At 45.8% G+C, this 16,617-nt stretch overlaps 1 protein-coding gene across 1 annotated transcript in view; it reads left to right on the top strand.

Moving 5' to 3' along the window:
- The first annotated feature begins 324 nt into the window (after nucleotides 1–324).
- Nucleotides 325–16,617, top strand: part of LOC148509106 (phospholipase A2 inhibitor NAI-like) — a 39,479-nt gene continuing 23,186 nt past the window's right edge. The window contains exon 1 of the mRNA XM_088443674.1: nucleotides 325–485. The gene's annotated coding sequence lies outside the window, so the exon portion shown is untranslated. The remainder of the gene's footprint in view (nucleotides 486–16,617) is intronic.

The following is a 16,617-nucleotide window of genomic DNA, read 5'->3' as shown; positions in this document are numbered from 1 at the left end:
AGCGACATAGCTGGTGCACCCTAGACGATGTGCCCGATATGTCGTCTGATCTGGCCGGATCAGATGACATATCATCTAGTGTGTACCCAGCATTAGACACCTATGTGCCCTGATGTGTAACTTCAGTAGCTGGCTGTTCATTGTGTGGTGGTGCAGCATGGGTTAACTACTCACTGCTATCACTGCCAACACACTGAGCTGCCTCAGGAATTCAACCAGAATGATTCCCCTCACACTGGCTGGAGCCCAGGTCAGCCCCCTCTCCTCAGCAGCTACATGCCTCCTTGTCACAGCCTGTCAGCTGGCAGACTGCTGGTTACACAGGGCCTTCTCCACTCACAGGAACCAGAATCTGGGGATAGCTGACACGCTGCTGCCTCTGCTTCTCAGGCACCCGCAGATGCTGCTAGAGACCTGCTGCCAGCTCACAGAGATCCTACACGGGATACACGTCAGGAGGACTCCCGGTCGCCTCTCACTTTGTGGTGAGCACTGGAGGGGGGAACTGCAGGCTGGCTGTGGCTAGTGTTGCCAACTCTGAAATCAAAAACAAGCAACTGATGAGTATAAAACAAGCCCAAACCAATTTATTTATTCCGCAGCGCTTTACAGAGAGTATTTGGCCATTCACATCTGTCCCTGGCCCAGTGGAGTTTACAATCTATGGTCCCTACCACATGCTCACACACATACACACTAGGGTTAATTTTTGTTGGGAGCCAATTAACCTACCAGTATATTTTTGGAGTGTGGGAGGAAAACTGAGCAACAGGAGGAAACCCACGCAAGCACAGGGAGAATATACAAACTCCACACAGTTAGGGCCATAGTGGGAATCCAAAAAAGCCCCAAAAAAATCCTTTATGGGGAAGGGGGGCAGGGGCTGGCTGGCAACTTTTAGCCTCGGGGACAAATCCAGAGCACTGGCCCATGAGTATCGGCCCATCCTTAAATGGAGGTTTTTTTATGATAATAGATAAGTCACAAAAGTGCACTTATTGTTTTTTTTAGCAACATGATTTCCATCACCATACAATGGGAAGGTGGTCAGATTCCATAGAGAAAAGTGATTTTTTTTTTTTTTTGCTACGTTACCTACTTTTGCACATACAGGTGTCTATTGTAAGGGTCACACAGCACTGGCAACAGATAATTAATCACTTAGCACCTTGTATTGTACATCTCCCCCAGTTGTACAGTATGTATATATATATATTAGGGATGTGCAGGCTCGGTTCTACTCGGTTCCGTTCGGTTTTTTTTACCGAATCTTATTGGCTATCCAAAACTCGTGACAGCTGAAACCCAATAAGATTCGGGAAAAAACTCAGAACGGAACCGAGTAGAACCGAGCCTGCACATCCCTAATATATATATATATATATATATATATATATATATACAGTGAGGTCCATAAATATTGGGACATTGACAGAATTTTCATATTTTGGCCTCTATTCACCACCACAATGGCTTTGAAATGAAACAAACAAGATGTGCTTTAACTGCAGACTTTCAGATTTAATTTGAGGGTAATTACATCCAAATCAGGTGAACGGTGTAGGAATTACAACGGTTTCAAAATGTGCCTCCCACTTTTTAAGGGGCCAAAAGTAATGGGACTATCAACTCAAAAGCTATTTCATGGACAGGTGTGGGCTATTCCCTCATTATTTCATTATCAGTTAAGCAGGTAAAAGGTCTGGAGTTGATTCTAGGTGTGACATTTGCATTTGGAATCAGTTGCTGTCAACTCTCAATATGAGATCCAAAGAGCTGTCACTATCAGTGAAGCAAGCCATCATTAGGCTGAAAAATCAAAACAAACCCATCAGAGAGATAGCAAAAACATTAGGTGTGGCCAAATCAACTGTTTGGAACATTCTTAAAAAGATAGAACGCATCGGAGAGCTCAGCAACACCAAAAGACTCGGAAGACGACAGAAAACCACTGTGGTGGATGACAGAAGAATTATTTCCCTGGTGAAGAAAAACCTCTTCACAACAGTTGGCCAAATCAAGAACACTCTCCAGGCGGTAGATGTATATGTGTCAAAGTCAACAATCAAGAGAAGACTTCACAAGAGTGAATATAGAGGGTTCACCACAAGATGCAAACCATTGGTGAGCCACAAAAACATGAGACCAGATTAGAGTTTGCCAAACAACATCTAAAAAAGCCATTACAGTTCTGGAACAACATCTTATTGACAGATGAGACAAAGATCAACTTGTACCAGAGTGATGGGAACAGAAGGAAAGGAACTGCTCATGATCCAAAACATACCACCTCATCAGTGAAGCATGGTTGTGGTAGTGTCATGGCGTGGGCATGTATGGCTGCCAATGGAACTGGTTTCCTTGTATTTATTGATGATGCGACTGCTGACAAAAGCAGCAGAATGAATTCTGAAGTGTTTTGGGCAATATTATATGCTCATATTCAGTCAAATGCTTCAGAACTCATTGGACAGTGCTTCACAGTGCAGATGGACAATGACCTGAAGCATACTGCAAAAGCAACCAAAGAGTTTTTTAAGGCTAAAAAGTGGAATGTTATGCAATGGCCAAGTCAATCCCCTGACCTGAATCCAATTGAGCATGCATTTCACTTGATGAAGACAAAACTGAAGGGAAAATGCCCCAAGAACAAGCAGGAACTGAAGACTTTTGCAGTAGAGGCCTGGCAGAGCATCACCAGGGATAAAACCCAGCGTATGGTGATGTCTATGCGTTCCAGACTTCAGGCTGTAATTGTCTGCAAAGGATTTGCAACAAAGTATTAATAAGTGAAAGTTAGATTTAGGATTGTTTAGTTTGTCCCATTACTTTTGGCCCCTTAAAAAGTGGGAGGCACATATAGAAACCATTGTAATTCCTACACCGTTCACCTGATTTGGATGTAATTACCCTCAAATTAAATCTGAAAGTTTGCAGTTAAATCACATCTTGTTTGTTTCATTTCAAAGCCATTGTGGTGGTGAATAGAGGACAAAATATGAAAATTCTGTCAATGTCCCAATATTTATGGACCTGACTGTATATATATATATATATATATATATATTATGAGAGGGAGAATGGAAAAATACATGGAGAGAGGTAGACACAGGGAGAGAGAGAGAAACGCACTCATACAGAGAGAGAGAGAGACAGACGCACTCATACAGAGAGAGAGAGAGAGAGAGATGCACTCATACAGAAAGAGAGAGATGAGACATCATTTGTAAGTTTGACTTAATCCCCCATACATCAGCAATCTGAAAACCACAATTGCACAGTTTGAAGATTTATTGCCGGATGTTACAATTTCCCAATCTAGCAATCTGCGCCCATACATTACAGATCATTTTCAGTGATTTGCAGATCATTTTCAGCAAACACAGATCTGGCAATCTTGAAAGGCTCCATTATTTTACTAGTAACGGTCTGCAAATCTGCTGATCATGTCCATACACTAGCAATCTACAGCCCCAATCCAATTGTGACACCCAACATGTTGGACAGTCTGATTTAACAATTCCAATCACTTTTTGGTTGCAATCTGCGATCTGTGATTGCAGATTTTTTTATACAATCATCTGCAATTTCAGAATTGCCACAATCGATTGCTGATGTATGGGGGCCTTTACCCATGTGCCCATAACTGGAGACTGGGGTGTAGCTTTCTCACCATTGTCTTCACTGTTCCTAATTATTTATAGTGCAGGCAGCTGAAGAAACTGTAACATTTCAGGCGGCAGGTAGGAGGGATGCAGGGGCAAGAGGGAATTCGGACTGCAAGGGGGAGGGGGGCTTCTGGCTGCAAGCGAAGGTGGGTTTCTGATTGCAGGTGGAAGGGGGGGGTTTCGGACTGCACTTCAGGGGAAAGTATCTGTCTGTATGGGGATTCAGGCTGCACATCAGAAGGAAGTTGGTTTTCTGTCTGCAGGTAGAAGGGGGGGGCGCAAATTTGGGCTGTACTATAGAGAGAAGTGCCTACCCTCCCGAAAGTAGACTCCCGATATTATGGGTAACCCACTGCACCACTGGAAGGGTAGGCACTTCTCCTGCATGCCGCCCACTTCCTAGTGAAATGGGCAGAATGGGTAGAATATTCCCTTTGAACGGAGGTATTGGACGGCTCTAATGATGCAATAAGAATCGCTTCATTTGGCCCTGCCCTCTATTAAAAAAAAGTTCAGTTTGTTGCAAATTGTTGAGAGGGGGAGGAGCTTAATGGCACTACCCATCCGGCCCCACCCCCAACTCCGCCTACCTGTTTATCCTCCCTGGGCTTCTCCCTGGAAGAAAACAGAAGAAGTCGGCAAGTGTGCTTCTAGCTGCAGAGGGAAAGGCGCTTTCAGTTGCCAGGGGAAGGGGGGTACCAGCTGCACTACAGGGGGGAGGGGTGTGTCCGGCTGCAGAGAGAAGTCGGTCTGAACTGCAGGGGTAGGCGGGATTTTAGCTGCAGGGGAAGGTGTAGATCAGGTCATTGAGCAGAGGGAAGGAGACTGAGGGTTTCGAGAGTCTTGTGAGATGTTGATGCAGCATCCCATGAGACCTATACTGTAGCTCTGCTGAGGCAGAACTGTTGACTGAGCTGGAGACCAGTGAGGCAGGGACACACTGCCAGTTTGTGGTACTGCCCTTCATGTTGTAATCTCTGCTCTGCTTGGCGACCCTATGAGGTGGGGCCCCATTCATCTGATCCCCCCCCCCTCTGTTCTGCTTGTTGTGCTGTGCTGGGCTGTGGAGTCCTCCAGGTTGCTCCACCTCCTAGTACAGGCCTCCGGGCACCGAGCAATTCCATACATCCTCAGTCTGAGCAGAGGAGTCAGTGTCAAGGACAGATGGGGGCCAAAGGAGTGACTCTAACTGTCACTGTCTGATCCATCATATGGCCATAAATGCCGACAGTCACAGTGGCAGTCTGCTGAGGAGGCAGTCTGGGACACCAAGTGTCAGCGCGGACCAGGGGGCACATGGCATCCTGCCAACTGGCTCAGTCTGCCACTGAAGAGGGGTAATTATTGTGCAAGGAAAAGTGCAGGGCACATTCACAATCATTCATTGATATTCTCTGCAGGAGGATGATATGTCATATTGCAGTAACCCTCTACTGACGAGTGTGAGTGCACAGTAACCTGGGCAATCTTTAAATACAATTTAAAAAAAGATAAGATAATGCACATGTGGGTGCAGGACAGCAGAGGCATAGCCACAATGGTCACACAACTCCGGAGGGCCTAATAGAGGTGGCAGACAGGGTGGGGTTAGGGTTGTAGTATGCAGCTATCACGGCCAGAGTATGTGTGTGCTAACGTGCCCCCATCCCCAAGAGTGCCAGGTAGGGGGCGTGACCAGCTTGTAGGAACAAATTAAAGAGAAATAAAAATAAATAATAGGGGCAGTATCAAACTGGGACATGGAGGGCTAGATATATTCCAACACACTAAAGTAATTCCACCAATTTAAAATAAACCACACAGTATTGCCCACAATTCATGTTATGCCACACAGTAGTGCCCCTTATGCACATTATGCCACGCTAGTGTTTTTTATTCATGTTATGCCATTGTAATGTCCCTTATGCACATTATGTTACAAAATAATGGTCAAAATGCATGTTATGCCACACATTAGTGACCATTAATTATCGTTATGCCACAATTTTGGCTATTTTTTCACATTATGCTACACAGTAGACCCCACAATTCATATTATGCACAGTAATGTAAATAGTTCACATTATGCCACAGTAGTGCCCTTTATTCACATTATAGCTAACAGTAGTGCCCCTTATTTAAGTGATGCCACATTACTGTCCCTTTTGCACATTATGCCACAGTAGTGCCCCTTATACACATGCCATAGTAGTGCTCCTTATTGGTATTTGGTGTCAGAGCAGTCAGACGTGACCTCACCAGACTCACCGCTCAGGCTTCTCCCAGTCACAGGTGACGCTACCCAGGCTCCCAGCAGCAGCACCCAGCTTAAGATTTTCTCTCAGCAGCAGGGACACAGCCACCATGTTCTCTCCTTCATGCAAACTGGGCCTACTGATGTCAGGGCAAGGGTGGTATGTGGGACCCACCCCAGAGGTGGAAAAGAGGAGAAGCCGGCCAGGGTGATGATGGGAGGGGACTGCCTCCTCCTCCTCCTCCTCCCTCTTTGTTATTGCCCATGGCTCCACCCTCCCTCCCTTCTGTTCAGTCCCGGAGTCGGATTAAGATCCCACAGGGACCTACGCAAAATACTGCCCCAGGGCTACATGTTAATATAGTTACATACAGTGTATACATTTCTCACACAGCTCTCCCCACTCACTCAGATTTCCACCATTCTCACACATATCTACTCATCTCAAACACACACAATAATCCCCCCTCATGCAGACCCTGCCATAGGTCTCCCTCCCTTCACAGCTCTCCCCCTCACTAAGATCTTCTCCTCACTCAGCTCCCCCTTCACACACACACACAGTTATCTTCCCCACAAAGATCTCCCCTCCTTTCACAGACCAACCCCTGCACACACAGCTCTTCCACTTAACAAAGTTCCCCTCCCTTCACACACACAGATATTCTCCCTTACTTAGATCTCCCCCCCCCTCTTTACTGTTGCACGGCGCTGGAGATCGGCCATTTGACTGGGGGAGTGGGAATCACCTGCTTATGAGTTGAGCCTGAAGCACATAAAGAGATCAGTGCATCCATATTGAGGGCATGGTATGGGCGGAGCCACAAGCGCCACTTTGTCCACACCATGCCCGCTGTCTGGAGGCACTGATCTCTTTATGTGTTTCATGATTGGCTCAGCAGGTGCTCTGCCCTTCGTCTTATGGCTGATCTCCAGCACCCTGGATGGAGCAGGCGTCTGGAGCAGGTGCCCCACTGGAGCCACCCTCACTGCACCCCTGGTAGGGGGCTTCCTGCTATCACTTCTCTTTCTCTCACGCTATAGTCATATAGCAGCATGGCTTCCCGGGCTGCTGTGTCTCTCACCCAGCTTGTAGTCTGCTCATGCCACACTTACCATCTTGCCACCTGGCACCAAAATCTGCAGTCACTGTCCCTGAGGCACAGTGTCAGTCAGCAACAGGATCCCATCAGTGATGTGCTGGGGCATAAAGGGCCCAACCGGGGGTATGCAGTGGTAGGGGCCCATGCTCAAGGGGTGTGGCCAGCCACCAGAGGGGGTGTGGCCAGCCACTACATCTGCCATTTAAACCATAAGGTGAATCTTGGATTAATAGTGTAACAATGTATAATTTGAGTCCACAGTCTGGAACTTAAGTGACCCTTTGGGCCAGTCCAACCCTAGATCCCATACAAACATATAGCAAGAAGGAAAATGAAACAGTGGCGACCAATCACAGCACAGTTCGGCCTCTGGCACCGGTATCACTCACGGTCGATAACAATGAGAGCCTGCATGGGGCTTTCCACATGGTGGATGATGACGTATAATAACTTGACATTGGCACGCTGGTAATGGGTTGAGGTAGGGGCCGGTGCACAGGCAGGAGGCGCCACCAGCACACAGGCAAGCGACCTTAAAAAAAAATTAGCCCATTCCTGCTTGTTATCAACGGAATTGGCAACACTGATCAGCATTGCTGAGAGGCACGGCTAAAAGTCACAATCCGGTCCTGATGCTTCACTGCAGGGTGTCTGCTCTACTGTACACACACATACTGGAGGAGTTCATTGATGATTCATCCAAAACTTCTCACCTAATGTGTCTGAGTTGTGTTGAATGGGTGAAACGTTATTTAACGCTGCTGCTCAGGCACAGACAAGCGACCTTTAAAAAAAAAAAAAAGAAAAACAAGCCTAAAATCAAGCAACAAGTAACCGTAAAAAAAAAACAAGCAACTTACAAAGAAAAGACAAACCCAATTCCGCTTATTATAAACTGAATTAGCAGCTATAATGGCTCTGTCTTCCAGCGCACTCCCTTATACACCCCCTCTCTACCTTGCCGCGAGCACCCTTCTCCTTAATACCTGCAGCACAAGCCCTTCCACGCGCTGTGAGTACTTAACATGGGCTAACTGCCTGTGCTCCTGCCATTTCTGTCACTTTCTAAAGCAGCTAGAACCCATGCTATGGCTATCTAGTTGGGTATTGGATGCCGGCATTCGGGATCCCGGCGGTCAGAATCCCGACACCAGGATCCCGACAGAGTACACATACCGACACTTGTTGGTCGGTATGTTAACTTTCCCCATCTCCCTACCCTAACCCTCCCTCTTTGGTGTCTAACCCCAACCTCCCCCCTAGTGCCTGAACCTAATCTCCCCCTCCCCACACCCTAACCATACCCCCTTAGTGCCTAACCCTCCCCCTAGTGCCTAAGCCCTAATCCTCCCCCTAGTGCCTAACCATTGAACCTAACCCTCCCCCTAACCCCCGGTTGGGAAGCCGCTGCCGTGATTCTGACCGGCGTTATGATTTCGGCACCAGTAATGTAAGCGTCGGCATCCCATGGTTTTCACTATCTATACTTGTATAATGCACATCACGTATGAAGTATAAACATGCAATGTACAATACTGTATATATAATATACACAACTGCATTATACAGTATGAGTTTATACTTATTTGGCATCTACAATATATATCCACCAACTTGCTTACATACATATGAAATTATATATATATATATATATATATATATATATATATATTTGTTTTAAATAGAATATCCATTTATATTTACCACATATAATACAGTATATGTATACACTGAATCAGGTGCATAGATAGAACTTTGTGGGCCCCATAGCAACATTGTTAGGGGGCCCCCACCCCAATGCTTCATGAGAGACACCTCTCTCCACAGCAGTTGTACATCTTGTGCCCTATTGTAGTACCCCCCGTTTATATTCCTGGTTTTGCGCAGTTGCGTTTGGCAGCATGAGCTGAATGTATGGGAGCCAGGCACCGAAGGTGTTCTGGACCCCATAGAAATGGCATCCACTGCCCCCCATTGTAATTACACCTCTGCCCTGTATCCTGACTCTACAAGGAAGGAGAGAAAGAGAGAATTGATTGTATGTAAAATACATGTCCTTTGTAATTGTAGGTATATTTATTGGTTACTACAGTAGTCCTCACTAATTAATATAAAACACATCTGTTTATGTAATCACTTCTAGATATCATATAGCAAGCAAAATAATAAAATAATAAAGACAGAGGGCCTGATTCAGAGCCGCTCGTAAGCGGCCGCTCGTTCGCTCTGAGCGATGTTCGCACATCTTTGCATGCGTGTAGGTTGTAATGCGCATGCGCCAACCAGTCAGTGCGGTCGGAAATCGTGTGCTCACAAAATAGCGAGTGCCTGCTAATTTGAGTGACAGGATGAGGCGTTTGTGGGTGGTAACAGGGGAAGGTGCTTGAAAACGGGGAGTGGAGATCCGAACGCAGGCGCGCCAAACGGTCAAAACGGCCGTTTTAAGGGTGTGCATAATTAACAAAGCAGCGTCATCGACCACGTCACTTGGTTGTCTTTTAGTCTGAACTGCTCGCATGATTGCGGTAGGAAAATGCTACCACAAGAATAGCGACCAGTTCATATGCCTTTCGACGTACTCGATTAATCTAATAAATAGCGGAGATGACGTATGATGCGAGCGGCAAGGGGGGCGTCTCTACAAAATAGCGAACGCATGTTTTGTTAGCTCGTTCAGACATAGAGGCGTCAACAGACCGCAAAGAGCGAGCGCTTAATTTAAATATCCGGCCCCTTTTTCAGAACGACCGTCCGCAAATAGCGTCCGGCTCTGAATCCAGAATGTGATGAAAGAAAATCTGAATGAAAAACAGTCATATAACTCTCTCATTTCTCTTGAAATGAAGAAAGTGATAATGATTGAGGTTATTCACTATTTGCAATATGTGTACAATGCTCACAATGATATTCCATATTTACTGGGAAGAAATATTCACAGTCTCATTTGCATCCATTCACTGTTTTCTCAAGTATATTTATTATTAGCTATTAGTGTGCTTAGATATATTAATAGTCTCATCCTTCTGTGTATTAATTTCAACTTGTATGATAGGATAACAGTGTAACAGAGGGCCTGATTCAGATTTGGGAATAGAATAAAGGCCCCAATACACCAGCGGCAAATTGTCGCGATCCCGAGATGCCGGGTTGCAGGACCGGTGAAATCAAACATGTTGCATTTCACTGATTTACCGATCATGATCAAAATATTACAGTGATTTTTTAAATCGGTGAAAGTCAACATGGAGAATTTCACTGAACCTCCGACGTATCATGGAAAAATCGATGGTCGCCGGTCCTCATTTCCATCCATTTGCAAGATGGCGCAACCTGGTGTAGGGGGGCCTTATGAATGAGCATCTTGGTAAAACCATGCAGCACGCAGGGGCAAAAGCAGGATTTTCACAAGGGGGTTTCCACACACATGTACAGAAACATACATACACACACATATATACTTGCACTTACATATAGATATACACTTACAAATGTACACAAACATACATACACATATATACATGCATATATATATATATATATATATATATTAGGGATGAGCGGGTTCGGTTCCCTGAGAACCGAACCCACCCGAACTTCGGGGATCCGGGGCGATCCGAGCCCAAGCTCGGATCTCCCTGTCTGCCCCGGATCCCTCTCCCGAGGCAAAACCTCGAGATCTGCTGTCGGATCTCGAGGTTTTGCCTCGAGCGGCCATTTAAAAAAAAATGCCTTTGCCTTTAATGGGCAAAGTGCTGATTGGCTGACAGAGCCGTCTGTCACGGCTCTCAGCCAATCAGCATTATGGTGCTCATTTGCATGTAGCACGGACTCGTGAGATCCGTGCTACATGCATCTGTGTGATTGACAGTGACACAGAGCACAGATGGGTCAGTGAGACCCGTCTGTGCTGCTGTGTATTTCAATGACACAGATGCACGCACGGACCAGGAGATCCGTGCTACTTGCATCTGTGTCATTGACACAGAGCACTAACGGGTCCGTGAGACCCGTCTGTGCTGCTGTGGTAAATAAAAAAAAAAAAACCTGTGTAAAAAGAGAAAAAAATGGCGTGCCCCCCCCCCAAAAAAAGAGCAACCAGCCCCGGGCATTAGTGACCCAGTGCTGGGTGTGCTTAAATACAGGGGACAAACGACATAGGGGTCCCCAGTACTTAAACACAACCAGCACCGGGCTAGTCAGAACCAGAGCTGGTTGCCAAAATACGGGGGACAAACGACGTAGGGGTCCCCCGTATTCTGCGCAACCAGCTCTGGGCTCTGATCCGGTCCTGGTTCTGGAAATACAGGGGAAAAAAATGAGTAGGGTTCCCCTGTATGTTCCAGAACCAGCACTGGACTTTTTCTAGCGGGGGGCTGATGCCACAGCCAGGGGAGCCCTTTCACCGGGCCCCCCAGCCGCAGCATCAGCCCTGACCGCTAGTCAGCCCAGGCCGGGGATCCCTGGAGAGCTGGGGACCCCCCCAATAAAGGGGTCACCCTCTCCAGGGCACCCCAGGCCCAGGCTGATAGCCCGGGGCTATCCCCGCCACCCCTGGTGGCGGTGGGTGGCGGGTTGATTGTGTGGTGTGGTGTAAATAAAGAATATCAAACATTGTCTTTACAAGTAGAACTGCAAGTCCCAGCAAGCCTGCCCCGCATGCTGGTACTTGGAGAACCACAAGTACCAGCATGCAGGGCATTAAGGGCCCACTAGTACCTGTAGTTCACCTGTAAAAAAATGTTTAAAAAAAACACAGGACACACACACCGTGACAGTATAAGTTTATTAAACATACATACACACACACACATGTACACATACTCACCTATGTAACCTGTAGCATTGGTCCACTTGTCCGGTAAAGTATCCATAGGGGACCTGTGAAAAAAAACATACTCACCATCTCCTATGCGAGGTTCTGTCCTCTTCGTTCCAAAGTAGGCATCCCCGGACTTGGCAAAAAAAAAAAACGAAAACGCGATCCACGAACTTAGTACCGTTCTATAGAACGGTACTTCCCGAATGAGAGCTTAGCGGCGGGGTATCACCATGGAAACCCCGCTGCTAAGCGTTCATTGGCTGAGAGAGGCCATCTCCCGTCTCTCTCAGCCAATGAACGGCTCCCTCCATTGTAGTCAATGCTGGGAGCCGCAAGGTTATTAAAGTTTACCCTGCGGTTCCCACCATTGACTACAATGGAGGGAGCCGTTCATTGGCTGAGAGACGGGAGATGACCTCTCTCAGCCAATGAACGCTTAGCAGCGGGGTTTCCATGGTGATACCCCGCCGCTAAGCTCTCATTCGGGAAGTACCGTTCTATAGAACGGTACTAAGTTCGTGGATCGCGTTTTCGTTTTTTTTTTTTGCCAAGTCCGGGGATGCCTACTTTGGAACGAAGAGGACAGAACCTCGCATAGGAGATGGTGAGTATGTTTTTTTTCACAGGTCCCCTAGGGATACTTTACCGGACAAGTGGACCGATGCTACAGGTTACATAGGTGAGTATGTGTACATGTGTGTGTGTGTATGTATGTTTAATAAACTTATACTGTCACGGTGTGTGTGTCCTGTGTTTTTTTAAACATTTTTTTTACAGGTGAACTACAGGTACTAGTGGGCCCTTAATGCCCTGCATGCTGGTACTTGTGGTTCTCCAAGTACCAGCATGCGGGGCAGGCTAGCTGGGACTTGCAGTTCTACTTGTAAAGACAATGTTTGATATTCTTTATTTACACCACACCACACAATCAACCCGCCACCCACCGCCACCAGGGGTGGCGGGGATAGCCCCGGGCTATCAGCCTGGGCCTGGGGTGCCCTGGAGAGGGTGACCCCTTTATTGGGGGGGTCCCCAGCTCTCCAGGGATCCCCGGCCTGGGCTGACTAGCGGTCAGGGTTGATGCTGCGGCTGGGGGGCCCGGTGAAAGGGCTCCCCTGGCTGTGGCATCAGCCCCCCGCTAGAAAAAGTCCAGTGCTGGTTCTGGAACATACAGGGGAACCCTACTCATTTTTTGTCCCCTATATTTCCAGAACCAGGACCGGATCAGAGCCCAGAGCTGGTTGCGCAGAATACAGGGGACCCCTACGTCGTTTGTCCCCCGTATTTTGGCAACCAGCGCTGGTTCTGACTAGCCCGGTGCTGGTTGTGCTTAAGTACAGGGGACCCCTACGTCGTTTGTCCCCTGTATTTAAGCACACCCAGCACTGGGTTACTAATGCCCGGGGCTGGTTGCTCTTTTTTGGGGGGGTGCACGCCATTTTTTTCTTTTTTTACACAGGTTTTTTTTTTTTTTTTTACCACAGCAGCACAGACGGGTCTCACGGACCTGTCATTGCTCTGTGCCAATCACACAGATGCATGTAGCACGGATCTCCCGGGTTCGTGCTACATGCAAATGGGCACCATAACGCTGATTGGCTTCCTGTCTGCCACTGCAGTGCCACTCCTAGATGGGCCACGTGTTTGTGCCGCCCCCTTGTGTCGCTTAGCATAGTCATCCAGCTTCCTCGGTACAACCTTTTGGCCTAAAAACAATATTGTGAGGTGTGAGGTGTTCAGAATAGAGTGGAAATGAGTGGAAATTAATGTTATTGGGGTTATTAATAGCGTAGGAACAAAAAAAGGCCCATTTATGTGATTTTAGCGTTTTTTTTTTATTTTTTAAGAAAAAATCCAGATCCAAAACACAAAACCCAGAACCCAAAACACGGAAGGGTGGTTTTGGCAAAACCAATCCAGATCCAAAACACGAAGAAAGATCCAGATCCAAAACCAAAACACAAAACACGAAAAGTGTCCGGTGCACACCCCTAATATATATATATATACACAGTCAGGTCCATAAATATTGGGACATTGACAGAATTTTCAGATTTTGGCCTCTATTCACCACCACAATGGTTTTGAAAGGAAACAAACAAGATGTGCTTTAACTGCAGACTTTCAGATTTAATTTGAGGGTAATTACATCCAAATCAGGTGAACGGTGTAGGAATTACAACGGTTTCTATATGTGCCTCCCACTTTTTAAGGGGCCAAAAGTAATGGGACTATCAACTCAAAAGCTATTTCATGGACAGGTGTGGGTTATTCCCTCATTATTTCATTATCAATTAAGCAGGTAAAAGGTCTGGAGTTGATTCTAGGTGTGACATTTGCATTTGGAATCAGTTGCTGTCGACTCTCAATATGAGATCCAAAGAGCTGTCACTATCAGTGAAGCAAGTCATCATTAGGCTGAAAAATCAAAACAAACCCATAAGAGAGATAGCAAAAACATTAGGTGTGGCCAAATCAACTGTTTGGAACATTCTTAAAAAGAAAGAATGCACTGGAGAGCTCAGCAACACCAAAAGACCCAGAAGACCACGGAAAATAACTGTGGTGGATGACAGAAGAATTATATCCCTGGTGAAGAAAAACCCCTTCACAACAGTTGGCCAAAACAAGAACACTCTCCAGGCGGTAGATGTATATGTGTCAAAGTCAACAATCAAGAGAAGACTTCACAAGAGTGAATATAGAGGGTTCACCACAAGATGTAAACCATTGGTGAGCCACAAAAACAGGAAGACCAGATTAGAGTTTGCCAAACAACATCTAAAAAAGCCATTACAGTTCTGGAACAACATCCTATGGACAGATGAGACAAAGATCAACTTGTACCAGAGTGATGGGAACAGAAGAGAAGGAAAGGAACTGCTCATGATCCAAAACATACCACCTCATCAGTGAAGCATGGTGGTGGTAGTGTCATGGCGTGGGCATGTATGGCTGCCAATGGAACTGGTTCCCTTGTATTTATTGATGATGTGACTGCTGACAAAAGCAGCAGAATGAATTCTGAAGTGTTTCGGGCAATATTATATGCTCATATTCAGTCAAATGCTTCAGAACTCATTGGACGGCGCTTCACAGTGCAGATGGACAATGACCCGAAGCATACTGCAAAAGCAACCAAAGAGTTTTTTAAGGCTAAAAAGTGGGATGTTATGCAATGGCCAAGTAAATCCGCTGACCTGAATCCGATTGAGCATGCATTTCACTTGATGAAGACAAAACTGAAGGGAAAATGCCTCAAGAACAAGCAGGAACTGAAGACATTTGCAGTAGAGGCCTGGCAGAGCATCACCAGGGATGAAACCCAGCGTCTGGTGATGTCTATGCGTTCCAGACTTCAGGCTGTAATTGCCTGCAAAGGATTTGCAACAAACTATTAAAAAGTGAAAGTTAGATTTAGGATTGTTTAGTTTGTCCCATTACTTTTGGCCCCTTAAAAAGTGGGAGGCACATATAGAAACCGTTGTAATTCCTACACCGTTCACCTGATTTGGATGTAATTACCCTCAAATTAAATCTGAAAGTCTGCAGTTAAAGCAAATCTTGTTTGTTCCATTTCAAAGCCATTGTGGTGGTGAATAGAGGCCAAAATATGAAAATTCTGTCAATGTCCCAATATTAATGGACCTGACTGTATATATATATATGTATATATATATATATATATATAGATAGATAGATAGATATAGATATATAGATATACACATACATATGTATGCATACACTTACAAATGTACACAAACATACATATACATATTTACATGCATATATATATATGTATGCATACACACATACATGCACATACATATATATATATACTCAGACATACATACACCCACACAGACATATATATATATATATATATATATAGATAGATAGATAGATAGATAGATAGATAGATAGATAGATAGATAGATATACACATACAAATGTATGCATGAATACATACACACACATACCTGTATATACATATATGCACACACATACATATGTCACACATACATTACACACAATCTTACCTTGCAGCAGCTGCGGGCAACCTGGCTGGCTGGCACAATGTCATTAGGCTCCTCCCCTAAGCTGCAAAATGCAGCAATTTGGCCAGTCAATCGGGAGTGGGCGGAGCCAAATAACGCAATTCTAATAGATTCATGTCATATTGGTTCCGCTTCCTCCCTATTAGCCCGTGAATCGGGGCATTTTTCAGTGAGGGGGTGGGGCTTAAGGACATGGTGCCAGGCTGTCAGGGGGGGGCAACTGGCACTGCAGGTGGGGCAGATGTAAAATGTGCAGAGAGATTTCGATTTGGGATGGGTGTGTCCAAACTGACATCTAAATTGCACACATAAAACTGTCCAGCATTTGTGGGCTACATGCAAAAGCAGCCAGTATTTGACCTGCATGTAAAAAAAAAGTGTGTATTTGCACCCGTTACATTGCACCATGGTTTGTCCAGGTGCCCAGTTACTTGCTCTATCTAATGCTAGCTACACACTGTCAGCTTTTTTTGATTGGGACGAGAAACGGGCGATTTTTCAGCAAATTGCCTGCCCCAATATCTGTGCTACACATTATGCAATTATTTATCAGACGCTACCGATTTTCCACCACACCACACTCATTTTGCATATGTCCGCCCACAAGGCGGATGACATGGTGACAGGGGAACATAGGAAATAGCAGATTATCAAAAATGCGCACACACTGCCCGATATCGGGAAATTGAGGCCGAGATTTTCGTTCTTGGCCGATCGATTGGATAATCATAAGAAT

The sequence above is a fragment of the Taudactylus pleione genome, unplaced genomic scaffold, assembly GCF_031769625.1.
Source record: "Taudactylus pleione unplaced genomic scaffold, aTauple2 ptg000332l, whole genome shotgun sequence".
In the NCBI taxonomy this organism is placed as follows: Eukaryota; Metazoa; Chordata; class Amphibia; order Anura; family Myobatrachidae; genus Taudactylus; species Taudactylus pleione.
This window is presented reverse-complemented; position numbering and strand designations above follow the sequence as displayed.